The sequence below is a fragment of the Salminus brasiliensis genome, chromosome 1, assembly GCF_030463535.1.
Source record: "Salminus brasiliensis chromosome 1, fSalBra1.hap2, whole genome shotgun sequence".
In the NCBI taxonomy this organism is placed as follows: domain Eukaryota; kingdom Metazoa; phylum Chordata; class Actinopteri; order Characiformes; family Bryconidae; genus Salminus; species Salminus brasiliensis.
The window spans coordinates 67,915,092-67,928,995 of record NC_132878.1 but is presented as its reverse complement, the minus strand read 5'-3'; the positions used below and the strand labels follow the sequence as shown (position 1 = coordinate 67,928,995).

At 38.9% G+C, this 13,904-nt stretch overlaps 1 protein-coding gene across 8 annotated transcripts in view; it reads left to right on the top strand.

The window, feature by feature from the left end:
* LOC140562259 (disks large-associated protein 2-like) overlaps nt 1–13,904 on the top strand; it is a 140,704-nt gene that overhangs the window by 43,430 nt on the left and 83,370 nt on the right. The window contains exon 1 of one of the 8 annotated variants that reach the window (XM_072687791.1): nt 8,107–8,139. The exons of the other annotated variants lie outside the window; for them this stretch is intronic. The gene's annotated coding sequence lies outside the window, so the exon portion shown is untranslated. Of the gene's footprint in view, nt 1–8,106; nt 8,140–13,904 lie in introns of those variants that run through there. 8 annotated transcript variants of the gene reach the window in all.

Genomic DNA, 13,904 nt, shown 5'->3' with positions numbered 1-13,904 from the left:
AAAACATTTTGATTGTTTAAGGTGAGGAACTGTGGCTTTTTGTTAATGATGTCATGGACAAACATTCTTTCCTTTAAATGCCCTTGTCTGCTGGTTTTATATAGCTACAGTGTTATTTATAATATTAAAGACATTCCACAGAATAAGCATTTACATTATAGTACTCCAAACATTATAGCCAATATCCTTTTAGATATTAATGCAGTTTAATTGTAGTTAAACGCTCTAAAAATCATGAGTTGCAGCCAACTTAGAACTGTGAAGGTGTGTCAGATCACAGAATGATTGGCAGTGGCATTAAAATGGCAGTGTAAATACCCCTCTGGTCAGTAACAGTGCTGGTGTTGTAAAATAATATCTGTATAATAAAAGTATTTATGAAACACTAGTGCTAGCTAACTGTGTAGAGTAGATCACACTATAAATCTGGTGGTATTTTATTATTATTATAGGCTTTTTTCAGCAAACTTACAATGATAAACATAGGTGTTGGGGACATGCCATGTGATGGGGGAAGCAGGTTAGATTAACTATTCATAGAATTGAGTTAGTCGACATATTGAGGTAACATATTGTGCACTCTGACTAATTTTGTGGCCAATTTGACATCAGATGTGTCAAAATGAGATCCACCCAACTTCCCACTCAACCCAACAAATCCAACAGAGGAAGACTAAGGAAAACATAGTTTTCATCCCAAATACCCATCCCATAAATTTATCCCAGAACAAGATAAGAAATAAGAACTTAAGAATCAGGCATGACAATTGTCAAATAGATTGTGGGCCACATTTGGCCCAGCAGTAGCAGCTACATTGACATGTTTGTACAGCATTGAACTCAAAACTGGCTCAACTGACGCTAACTGTAGCTGTGTTCTGGCACCCAGATCTGGACAAATTCATTCAGTCATTCATGTGGGCCAGATGAAAGTATAGATATGGACCATAACTGGTTTGCTGTCTAAGTAGTAACATGAAATGTATTTAGTTCCTGTAAAGACAATACAGTGGAGTTTTGGGTTGATTGACATGGGTGAGCCTGAAATGAGTAAGCGTTTCACACAGTCTGCTGCCACATTTTAAGAAGTGTGATTCTCAGTTTTCTGCACAAAGCTGGTCAAGCTGAACTGTGTGTTAGAGATAATTCTTGTGAAGATTTCACGTTCTTTGGTGCTGGATTATTTGCCTCTTGCTCCTTTTCTCACTTTTCTCACGTTTCATGTCTTTGTCTCTCCTGGTTTCTATAGCTCATCATAAACACATTTATTCTTAATTTCTTCATCATACCACTCTATAGAGATGCTCTATTATGTTGGCAGAGAAGCACTTTATATTCTATAAAGGTGAGGTACAGCGGCTCACTTAGTAATGTGAAACTTGGGCAAACATTGGTCATGCTATTGCAAACCACCATGTGTATAAGCCTATTATATAAAATAGTCAGTAGCCATATGTCAGTTTCAGGTCACTCTTTCATCTTGACTAGCAATAGGTGTAATCTAGAATGCTTTATAGGCTTTAGGGGTTATAGTCCACACTGTTGTCATTCATTTGGAAGTACACCCATATCAAATAGACCAGAAATAATATTGTTTATTAATAACATATTAAGGGTTAAAGGTTTTAAATCAATTGCTGAATAATTCTTGAAACAAATTGGGGATTTGGAGACCTCTTTGGTGATTGCATTGTGCATCTGGAAGAGTACTTTTAAAACGTGTGTTGTTGTGTGGTTTCCTTTTAGAGCAAATTAATTCATTCTTTGGTTCAGTTAGTGGATTAGTTGAGAGTGGAGTATTCAGAGAGAGCTCAGTCAAAACTATGTACTATGTACAGCTTCTTATCAGCATCATGACTGTATTTAGGATTTAAACCATTTAAATAGTTTCATTCATTTATGATTAAATCCTGTCACAATGTAGAGAGACCGTTATGTCCAACAAACATAGACAACTCAAAATGGGGAAAATGGAAAAGTCTGAAGACTTTCTTTAAAGGGGCAGCAATATGGAAATAAACAGTTAGCATATGTCCAGTAGCTATATAGAGCATCCACTTTAGTCAGGTTGTTTTTACAAAATAATGGCAAGAATAGCACTTGATCATTTCTGAGAATAGTGACTAGCTCTGTTTTTTTTTTTTTTTAAACAACAGCATTAGCAAGCTAACCAGCAACTGCACTGTACTACACTGTAATGCAGGTACACCAACTCAGCATCACAGTCACTTTTGAATACTCACAGGTCACAGAGCTCTCCCTACCTTTCAAAGGTCAAGCCAGTGTTTATTCCGGTTTTAACAAGGACTCTGTCTCACTCTCTTCAGTTCTAGGTTCATGTGAGTGACCAGATGAGGACTAAGTTTGCTGTTCTAAAATCTCCATATTCGTCGTAGCAATGCTGTCTGTATTAGCATCATTATCAGTGCCACGGCTGCTTAAGTAACCAGCAACCGGGGCCGGATCCTCTTTCAAAGACATGTGCATGTGTTCTAAGTACATTATAACCTGTGACATACTACTGCTTTCAATTTAAATCTCTTAAAAATCGTATCACTACCAGTCACCAGGGACACATACAAGTATGCTAGAACTCACTAGAACTTAATAGAACTCTGGTTTAAGACAGGATGTAACTCACCAATATATTTTGCGGCTGTGAGCATAATATGAATTGATAAATCCTGTGTTTGCCCGCCTAAGTAGTGATAAAATACATCTGATTGGCAATAAAATTACCAAAAAGGACAAAAACGATATTTGATGATATATGATACCTATAAAGGCTATGCTTTATAGCTGTCTCCTCCCGCAGATGAAGACAATATCCTTCCACCCACCCCAAATAAAGGTTGAGAGACTCCTCCAAAGTATCCATTGGTTCCCGATTCGCAAAGGGATTAAACTGAATATGCACAAGCAGAATACACAGTGCACACAAACCTGTGAATTTCTTTTCTGTATTTCTGTACACATTTGACCTAAAATGTGATCTGATCTTCATCTTTGTGCTTACATTTTTCTGGATGCTCTGGACGATTTCAACGTTTCTTTGGGTCACTTACAACGCAAAAAAACTGCAACCTGTCCAAAAATCTGGAGCAACCTCCATCTCTCCTGCTTTCGTTTATGAAATCAGCTTGTTAGTGCCTACAACCCATGCAGATAGGTTTGTGATGTCAACAGATCTGATTTGAGAAACAAACCTAGTTTGCCTGCAGTCTGAACATAACCTAGGAGTATGAGTCTCAGTCAGGCAGTCAGGTCTAAGTTCCTATATTCCCGTGCCCTTCCATGTTTCAAGAACATCAGCGTGGGTCTTCATTATCAAGGTCTGGTATATATTTGATATTTGTGGCCTATAGGCTGGAGAAGGCTGCAGAACCATTTGGCCTCCATTAGTCCATTGTGAGGCCTCTTTTGCATTGGGTAATTAAAATGTCCAGCATTAGGTGTGTATGACAGGATAACAAGAAGAAAGACCCTACCTAAAAAAAACAAATACAAAAAACATTACTGCTTGTGTAAAGTTTGCTCAAGACCACATGGACAGAAGCTTTTTGCAGGAATTTTCTGTGGACAGATGAATTTATGGTTTGGGCTAAGACGCTGCCTGGGGAACAAGACCACCATTATTAATGGACCTGTGAATTCTGGCTGGTACCAGCAAATTCTTCAGGAGAATGTCTGTGAACTAAAGCTTTACCATAAGTGGGTCATGCACTTATGCACAACGCTAAAACAAAATAAATCTGCAAAGAAATGGTTAAAGCTGAATAAACTCAGCATTTTGGAACGGCCAAGTCAAATGGCCTTAATCCAACAGAAATGTTGTGGAAGGAGCTCAGAAGAGCAGTTCTTGCAAACAAGCTTATTAGCATCACCAAATGTATGCAGAGATACAGAAAATGGTATAGGGTTTAAATACATTGTGGCTGCACTGCATATAGCAAATAAATTGGCCAAACTCCCTATTTTTAAAATGAAAGGCAGTGTTTGCCTGGGAAATTAAGGAGATGTGTTGAGATGAAATGATCAGAGCTGAGGTGGGTGAACAAATCTGATTCTGCCTGTAATTTTCTCTGGTAAAGAGAAAGAAAAACCTTGAAATGGCTGTTCCACTCGGAACTAAAATAGTAGGTCCTGTAAAGAAAGAAGACCCCAGAACCCAATATAGAGTTAGTTCTGTTCGTATCGGCCTTTCTATTGTACAACAGTCCAAAAACCACTTTTTTTGAAGTGTCTTTTTTTTTAGAATCAAAGAATCAAAGACAGGACCATGACCTGTCATAAGTCAAGTAGAACATGCATTTTGAAGCAATGGGTAATAGAGCTGAAGGCTCAAATGCAGCTGTACTGTTTAGCTTTGATATTAGCGGTGTTACAGTATGTTTCACCTATACGTCGCAGAATACAAGAAAAAATTTCTTCTTTATCAAAAACTGTTTTGCGCTTGCTAAGTGCTTTACATTGGGGTTTATGTTTAGGTATCTGAATCAGTTTTTAATATTGGGTGGAGGTCTGCCTAGATATTCTGTCATTTCAAACCCAATGTGCTGAAATACATTTCAGAAACGACAGCATGCATTACTCTCATTGCTAATCCATTGCTTTCATAGACAGAACTGCATACTTCCCTGTTCATCTTTTTTCAAGCGTGAGCGTGAGAGCTCTTTATTAGGCAAGCCTTCCGAGAGGAAGTTGGGGGGTGGCTGGCGGTGGAGTGACACCACAGCCTGCGTTTGCCAGTGGGAGCTGAGGAGCTGTGGGTGTGAGTGGGAGACTGAATCAAAGGTGAGCGGCCGTTCTGGCGTCCTGCACAAGGCTTTTCTGTAGTATTCACATCAGTCAGAGGACTGAAAAAGCTGCTCACGCCTTATGTAACACTGAACAGAACGGAAAACAAACGAAGATGTCTGTCAGTGATGAGAAACCATCTTCTCTTCTTTGCTTTCTATATTGTGGAGTTGGGTTTTGATTGAAGCATTGGCAAAGCTTCTTAATTCTGGACTTCTCTTCTGAATATAAAGATATTTTATATATAGACATATAGATGTCCAATAAACCCTATGTACTGAAATACTGTGGACCATTCACATAGAAGGCAGAAAGTTCTGATGTAAGGAAAACTTGGTCTGTCAGACTACGTTTTTTCAAAAACACGTTTTAATTAACAACCAAATTAGAGATAAACTCCTAGTTCTACAATAATTGTACACACTTCAGTCAGATAATAATTCTAAAATTGTTTGGGATAAAGAGTCAATGAACACTAGGCAAATGCATCCATTTATTTGCTATACAAAACCACCAGTGAAGCTAGACATGTTTGAGTCTTGTAGTGATGATGGTAAAACATCAAGTGAGAAATCAGGACTTGGCTGAACAATGCCTCAAGCGTATCCCTCCACCCTGCATGGAAATACAGTTTATTCCCAGATCTAATGTCAAATCACAGGCATCAATCAGTGTATAAATAACCATTTGGTGTAATACTCTTCTCTCAGTGAGCTTTTAGATATATTAAACTATGGTGTCTAGATGTCCTCTTTTTCCTGGACCCGTCCACTTTTTGGTATGTGAAAAATGCATCCAGTCAGGATTTTTTAATTGTGTGAAAAATCCGGGATTTTACAGTGATTTCAATTCTGTGTTTGTTTCTACCCTCACATGTTATGTGTGCAGATGTAGTTTTAAGCCTTCTTACCGCCACTGTTGGTCTAAATGTACCTGCATCTACATCAACCGTTGGTCAAACTGCTTTCCACCACAGTCAATTGGCCACAGCCTAAAGTACAGTTTGACCTTTTTATTTTTATTTATATATTACATTTTTTGTTTTGTTTTTTACACTGGCATGAGTTATTGTTTATGTATTAAAGTTCATTTTCATATTCAAGTTGAGATATCTAACTCCCTCCTACCTTCACACACACACACTGCCTCCTACAAATTACACCTACTCCAGCCACAGCATCCTAACCATGATGAACTCTGGAGCAGTGGAAATGTGTTCTCTGGAGAATCACGCTTCTCTGTCTGGCAATCTGATGGACGAGTCTGGATTTAGCGGTTACCAGGAGAACAGTACATGTCTGACTGCATTGTGCCAAATGTAAAGTTTGGTGGAGGGGGCATTATGGTGTGGTGTTGTTTGTCAGGAGTTGAGCATGCCAACTGTGACCATGCAGCTTGCTTTAGGCCATGTCAGTGTGTCTTTGCTGTTGTAACAATTTCATGCGTGGCTTGAAATGCGCGAAAGCACGTACTAAGTGTCTTAATCATGGGTGTGTTTTGGGCATAACATGCAATAAACCAACCAGCGTGTCTCTTGCCATTCCCTTTAAGAGCCAGGTGCGGTCTGACTTTGGCGGATTGCTATTTCAGCGGAGGTGTGCGCGTGTTTGGCACGCACCTGTTGACAATTCCATGCCTATGAACGTCTGACTGTTGGCATCTGCTTAGGTTGTTTTCAATCATTTACCTGAACACATCTAATTTTGAGATCACCGCGCCCATCCGTGTAGATATATTTGCAAGCACCGTTGATATTTAAACGTGAAAATAGACTGTTGGTAGGGTGTAAGACAGCAATGAGCATCACGACACACCTTGTGCAGGGTGTTAGATAGTGTCCCTTGTCTTGATCCTAATGTTCATGATATTTGCAGCAATTTCTGAATTTTACTGTAAAGAAAAAACAACACTGTAGTCCAAGTAGCACACAGGTGGAAAACACCTGGCTGACAGTAATAGACTCGCTGTTTAAATCCCACCTGGGTGATACTATTGCACGATTTGTGAGATGGAAATAACATTTCATAAAAGAAGACTTTTTTTCTCCTTTGAGACTAATTCCACAGTAGTTTGTGAAATGAAAAAGGGCTGCACTTTAACCTGGAAAGTGGGACAGGAAGACCCCCGAAGCAAACAAAAGGCTTTAATTTAAAAGGAGTGAATGAATGTCATTCGCAGCTGGAGCTGGATTTAATGGCAAGAATCACGTGCTATTGGAGCACTGCCTGTTGCGTTCTCCTTTTCCCTGTGGTGATCCTTTGTTTCACTGGAGATTTGGTGTGGAGGAGGAAGCACTTGTTCATGCCAAGTTACACAACCAGCTTGGAAGGTGCCAGGACCTGTAAAACAGCAGCTTTCCCTTGAAAATATGCCTCACTTTCTCTTTCTGCTCTCTCTCTCTCTCTCTCTCTCTCTCTCTCTCTCTCTCTCTCTCTGTTTCTGCTCCTCCTGTGTGCTTTCTGCTTGTGTGCTGAATTGCAAACCATTTTCACAAACAAGAATAGGATAAATGGGCTCTTTTAATCTGCAACCAGGTGTATTCAGACAGCTCTCTGAAGTGCTGCACTTTTGCCCTTTGTTCTGTCACGGTGTTCTGTCCATGCCAGCGTGTGAGAGGTCAGACATCTTTATAAAGTAAGATTAAGGGCCTTCTTATTTAGCATATTTTTGGAATGGTTTTACTGTCAGAAATCTGAAAAAATAAGAATTAACCTTCATAAATCTGTCTTTACCTAACCGCCAAAATTGAATGAATTGCTAGACACAGGCTGCATGTGCAGAGTGGATTTATTTAAGCTTGTTCTGTTCTCATGGTCAGGGCAGGCAGGTATATCAAAATGGGGTAACACTCAGAAATACTATGTTTAGAAAGCACAGAGGTACTTATGAAATGTCCTCATTGTAAGTGAACTCCAGTGTGTAAATGAGGAGACCGACCAATGGATGAAATATGGATGGAAGTTCTTGTAAAGCTCAACATGGCTACTGTTTATGGATGAAGTCCCGCACTATAACAAAATGAACCAATCAGCTTCCTGGTAATGCAGCTAGCGGAGCAATCCCCCTGATGTGAAGATCTGCGAATTATTGAGCCAGATGCTACAAATTATTCATCTCAGACATTTTCAGTGCTTTAAAATATATTTTGAATTTGATGTTAAGTTTCCAGTATTTTGGTGTCTTCCCATTCACAGGGATACAAGCCTGGTCGTGTATGACTGGAAATAACTGCCCGGTGGCACTGCAAACATGGCTGCTTAGTGAACAGACTTTGGCTTCACTGCTGAGGCCCAGAGGGAGAGCTATTAGAGTACACCTTGAACCTTTCAGTTGCAAGACAAAGTGAGTAATCCATGAGTTTGGATTTCTGATTACTAATAAATAGGGCTTTCTAAGTTAGCACAATAATAACGCATTAACGCTATATCAATTTAGGGCGATAAAAAAAAAATAGTGCCATTAATGCAAATTCTATTTGTCCCTGTGAGTCCTCCGTAGTTCATGTTGAGACTTGACCGTGCGCAACATCTCTCATTAAAAGTAGAGGAGTAAGTGAGTGATGGAGAAAGGTCTGTTAAATGGGAAGTTTCATTTCAATCGTTTGCCACATGGCTCACTGGACAAAACTAAGGCTACAGTTACTATCAGGCTGAATCACCATAGTACATCCTGTCTGAAATATGTATTGTCAACAAGATTCACAAGCTATATGAAACGAAGAGGGCACTTTTTTGGGTTTTGAAAAAGGTCTCCCTACTTTATAAAGACATTAGAGTAAGTGTAGTGCTCTTCAAATGGACATGTAATGGAAAATGTAATGTTCCAATATTCTCAAAGTATAAAATCACTACTGGACTGAAATGAAATTACTCTAGTCTCTCTCTCTCTCTTCCCCTCTCTTGCTCACCATCTGTCTCTGTATTTTCTATAACATTTACACAGATTTTTAATAATGCGATTAATGGCGATTAACTATATGAAATTCTGAGATTAATCACAATAATTTTTTTAGCGTTTGACAGCTCTACTAATAAAATGTTGTCTGATCGTTATGTCAGTCAGAATTGTAGACAAACACAACCTGACTAATCTCATAACACACAAACAGTTATACTGTTCATGTCTTTTACTGAACACATTGAGTAACCATCCACAGTGCAGGCTAGAAAAAGTAAGTGTACATAATAACATGTATAACCCTTGTGTGCACATCCCCCTTTGATATCAGACAGTCCTGATCAGATCAGGTCAGCTTGGGTCGGGTTTGGGCTTCACTTTCATGCCTGTGTAGCGCTGTAGAGAGAAGGGGCGGAGACAAAAATGGGAAACTGTGACAAAAGTGTAGTTCATTACTATCATTACACAGCTGAAAGGGAATCAGTAAATCATGCTGCATTATGTAAATCATCATTTTCCTAAACCTCCCTATCTGCAGTAATTGAGCTTTCAGTCTCATTATCAGCCCTTAATACAAATCACTGGAAAATCTGACTGACATGAACAGTTGTTTGTTCACAACAACACAGCAAAACACTGGTGTCTTGTTAATGACATTCTCTAGTTGCAACTAAACAAGTCCATCTGCAGATGATCCATTGCTTGTACTTTATTTATTTGTTTATGTATTTATTTTATTATTTTACTTAGATGTCATCATAAGCTGTCAAGTTATTGAACCTTGAGAGCAAAGGGCTACACAAGGCCCTCTCATATAGGCTGGTAGTATGATGTTTCTTTGAATCTGTATTGATCCAACAGAGCTATGCAGAACTATTGCGTAACGGACTGTAAGACATAGATTCTCAAGCTAAATCTTTTGTTTGGGCACATTATTCCCAGTGATACAAAATGGCACGTTTAACTGCTTGTCCAAAGAGGGCCATTACAAAGCAATCAAAACATGCTGAAATCTGAGGTAATCAAGACCCTGGGGTAGATTTGAAGTAAATGGGTTAGATAATGACTTAATTAGGACAATTTCAAGAGAAAACAAACAGATGTCATGCTATTCCAAACACTTTGCTGCAATTTAAATGGGTTAGCTTCTTGTACTACTAGCATTGCATTACTAGCATGTCCTAATTGATTGACCACTGCACTTCGGTCGTAGGCTGAGGCAACACCTTGAAAATATGGTTCAGCCTTCGTGATTAAATATGTCCCAAGACATGGCTTCATCGGGGCAGGCCGGATGTGTCTCCATGCACTCCTGCAACACTGTCTGGTGTGTGTTGCAGTGTATTTTATATTTCTAGACATATCTTTAATTTCACTAAAGAAATTAGTGTCATGTTTTGAAAAAGGTCTCCCTACTACATAAAGACATTAGAGTAAGTGTAGTGCTCTTCAAATGGACATGTAATGGAAAATGTAATGTTCCAATATTCTCAAAGTGTAAAATCACTACTAGACTGAAATGAAATTACTCCTTAGTATGTCTCTCTCTCTCTCTCTCTTCCCCTCTCTTGCTCCCCATCTGTCTCTGTGACTGTTACCCAGGGGTCATTGTGTGTCTGGTAGTCTATCCTATGTTTTAATGATTCAGAACAGTAATTATGATTGTTTCTAATGGGTAGCCTGTAATCTTAGACGGTGACGTAGAGAGTGGCTGGGGGTTAACCAGATGATTACCTCTTAGTGAGTGTCTTCTATGGTTTAATACAGCCACAGAGCTGGCCGGTGTGGAGTAGGTTGATAATAAAAGAAACCTGTACTGCAAATATCCCATCATACTGTTCAGTAAAAAGGCTTCACACAAATGTAACATATTCAAATATGTTAACCTGGGGCTTTAATGACAGCCATACAATTTATTGGTGTGGTCATGCAAAAACTTTAAATCTCTATTTTTTTTGTTTTTTCACTTTTTCACATATTTTAAATCTGGCAGTTGTTTTTTATATTGTATCATACCTTCCTAATTAATGAACCAATAGAAATGCTCCAAAATGGCTTCGATTGCATTGCCTTCCAATTAAAGTTCAGAGGATGTTTGCCAAGTAAAGTTGCCATTATGGTGAAATATTTTTTGTGTTTTTTAATACATTTTAATAAATGGTCACAATAGTGAATTTTTGTAATACTTTGTGGGTCAGATTAGTAAAACCGGAGATACTAAAACATGTGCCATGGGAATTTATAGTGCAGTGCTGCCTTTTTACCACCAAGGTAGTTTCATATGTGATCTCAACAACAGCCAGGCAAAGCCAACATTCTATGTGTATCAGAAATGTATTTCCCCTTCTCACTCTCTCTTACGTGGGATACTAAAAGGCGAGGTCAGTTCTCCATCCTAGTAGCTTGTGCATATTAATGACCAGTGCTTCACTTGTCAAAATGGACCGAATATCTTCAGAGATGCTAATAAAAGAAGTAATGTGTACAACAGAAAAAAAGAATAGTGGTCAAAGAAACGATTCCAGCAACTTCCTTCTGAAAGTGACTGTAAAACATAAGCAAAGTGAATGTTCAAGCAGGTCGACATCACAGGTAGTTTTAGTTCTTTACAAAACCTACATGTTTGCTCTGCGCTTAAGACATTTAATTCTTTTAAATCCTGACACAGCAGCAGAATGATTTCTGCTCCGGCTGTTCTTTGTTTGTTTTTTTATTGACTGAACTGACTGAACTTCTTTCAAAGCTGTTATGTATTAAAGCTCTGAAATCCCTCTCAAAGTCAAGTTCATCTCAACTGCAGTTGTGATCTTTGTAATGATGCTCAGCCCAGACAGTTGAGAATACAGTAAGCTTTTAAAAAAGAGGGTTAATTAGCTGGGTTTGTGCCTCAGGACTAAAATGTATGTTTGTAAACCTATAGAAAAGGTCAAAGTAAAGTATATTTGTACAAAAGTACATGTCAGCTTCTTACAAGATCGTTTACTGTCTGGAGAATCCAGGCGGAATGTTTTTACATGATGGTGTTGTGTTGATGAAGTGATGAAATCTCTGCAAAACCCTTGCTAATCCTTATTTATTATATCAAAAGGTAAAAAGCAAATATGGAGATTTTAAGGTTTCTGAGTGACATCAAAAATATTTTACTGGAAACATTACTGGAAAGTAGATCCTAAGCAGTACACCTAGGCCTTCTGTATGTGCATCTGTATGTATCAGTTCACTGTGAGACCCACAAGGACATAAGGGGCACCAGCTACATCCTTGACCTCAGACCTGTTGGCTGTGGCTCATATTGCATGTTCTCTGGCCCATGTCCATCCCCACCTGTGTGTGCGCATGCCATCCATGCTGCAGCCATGTGGAACTGTGTTCAGACTTACTTTTGACTAATTTAGTTGCCTTGGCAACCACATCTTCTTTATCATTGAGCACTGCAGCAATGCAGAGAGGGGTGGGAAGGGGGGTAACGAGAGAGATAGAAGGGCCAGTGAGCTAAAGCGAGGTGGAATGGATAAAATATTCAGTGGAAGGAAAACTCGATTTCTGCACTGCATGGATGTTTAATAAAATATGAAAAGGTGCCAGGGTTACCCCCATTCTCTCTTTCGGTCAGCGTGAAGCAGTTCCTCTTCTTCAGTTGGACTTGAAACAATCGACAAAAGATGTCTATACCAGCACCATTCCTGCCTGAAAAGGGAATTGAACCTGGATCTTCCACATATGGTGTTTTCATACACCGAGCTTCTCAGTTGCTTTAAGTACTGAATCTTCATTTGAGGCTTACTGTGCGTGCTTACAGTCTTGGGGCTACTACATTATACAGATATTGAGATCACAGTTGTTTACCTAAAAGTCATCTCAGATGAATTGTAAATATTCAATACATGGCCTATCCCTGCGAGTCAGTAAGTCTGTTTGCTTAGTTTGACATCAGACTGATGAATCACTAGGTCTTCTGGCTCACTGACACATAATCAGTACTACTTAAAGATCAGTGTGCAGAGCATGTAGGCACAGCTTCATTGGTCTGTTCATTTGGGTCTTTGGTTGCTGTGACAGATGGAGAAGAGAGCCTGTGTCTTTCCTGCATGGCAACATACTGAATTTACTGACCCAGTAGCAACAACACAGTTATGTGGACCAATGGATAGCAGATGTAATTATAATTTAGTTTAGCTCTTTTCACATGTGTTTTTTTCGACTAGTGATTTGTTTGAGCATGGGCCGAAATCCACTTTTTTAAAAGATCACTCACATTTGGGACATTTGCCCAGTGGGTCGACGGGGCATGCCAGGGCAAACAGTTGTACCGCAGTAGGAATTCTCCCTGTTCAAGTCGGCAACATGCAGTGGCTGTAACAGCCTTGAAAATCTTGTTGTCAGTGTGCTCCGCACTGGTTACCATGACAACAGGGTATCTTATATCAAGCTCTTTGATATACTGCAAAGGATCATGGGCCCTAAATGTTATGTAACAGAGGATTTAGCACAGAGGGTGTTTCCCTGCTACACGGCTGGGCTTCCTTTTGAACATTCTCTTCAATGTGAATAGTGTTTTTTTTTTGTACTATTATATTATATTATTAATATTAATAATGTATTATTATTATTGTCATTATTATTATTATTGTTATTATTATTATTATGTTATTAATATTATTATATTTATTTACTTATTTAGATGGTATGCACCATTGCAATAATTTCGAAAGAGATCTGTGGCTGAGCAACAATTTGCCTTTTAACTTAGCTTTGTATTTATTGCCTGTTTTACATTATTATTTTGTATTTATAAACCATATGTCCAGATGTTTCTGGACACCCCTTCTAATGAATGCATTAAGCTACTTTAACTCTCTTGGGTCTAAGGACATTTGCCTTTAAAGGCAGTTGCATATAAGATAATATCCACATCTTTTATATCAGAGTGTGCAGAACAATATCAGCTCTCCCAGTGTGACCTAGAGCACTGTAGGAAGAGTCTTAGGTTCACAAAGTAGTGGAATGGATGAATAAAATGGTTTATAAACAGCTAGAGGCAGAAGACTCAGAGAGTCTGAGTGTCCGTTGGTCAGTTTCACACAAAACAATAGACGGATGCAAATGACCAGTTAGACACAGAGACTGGGCAGAGACTACTGACACCATGCCTAATGCCAGCATAAAAACTATCTGGAATTCCATAGCAATTGCCTAGCAATTAACCAGCA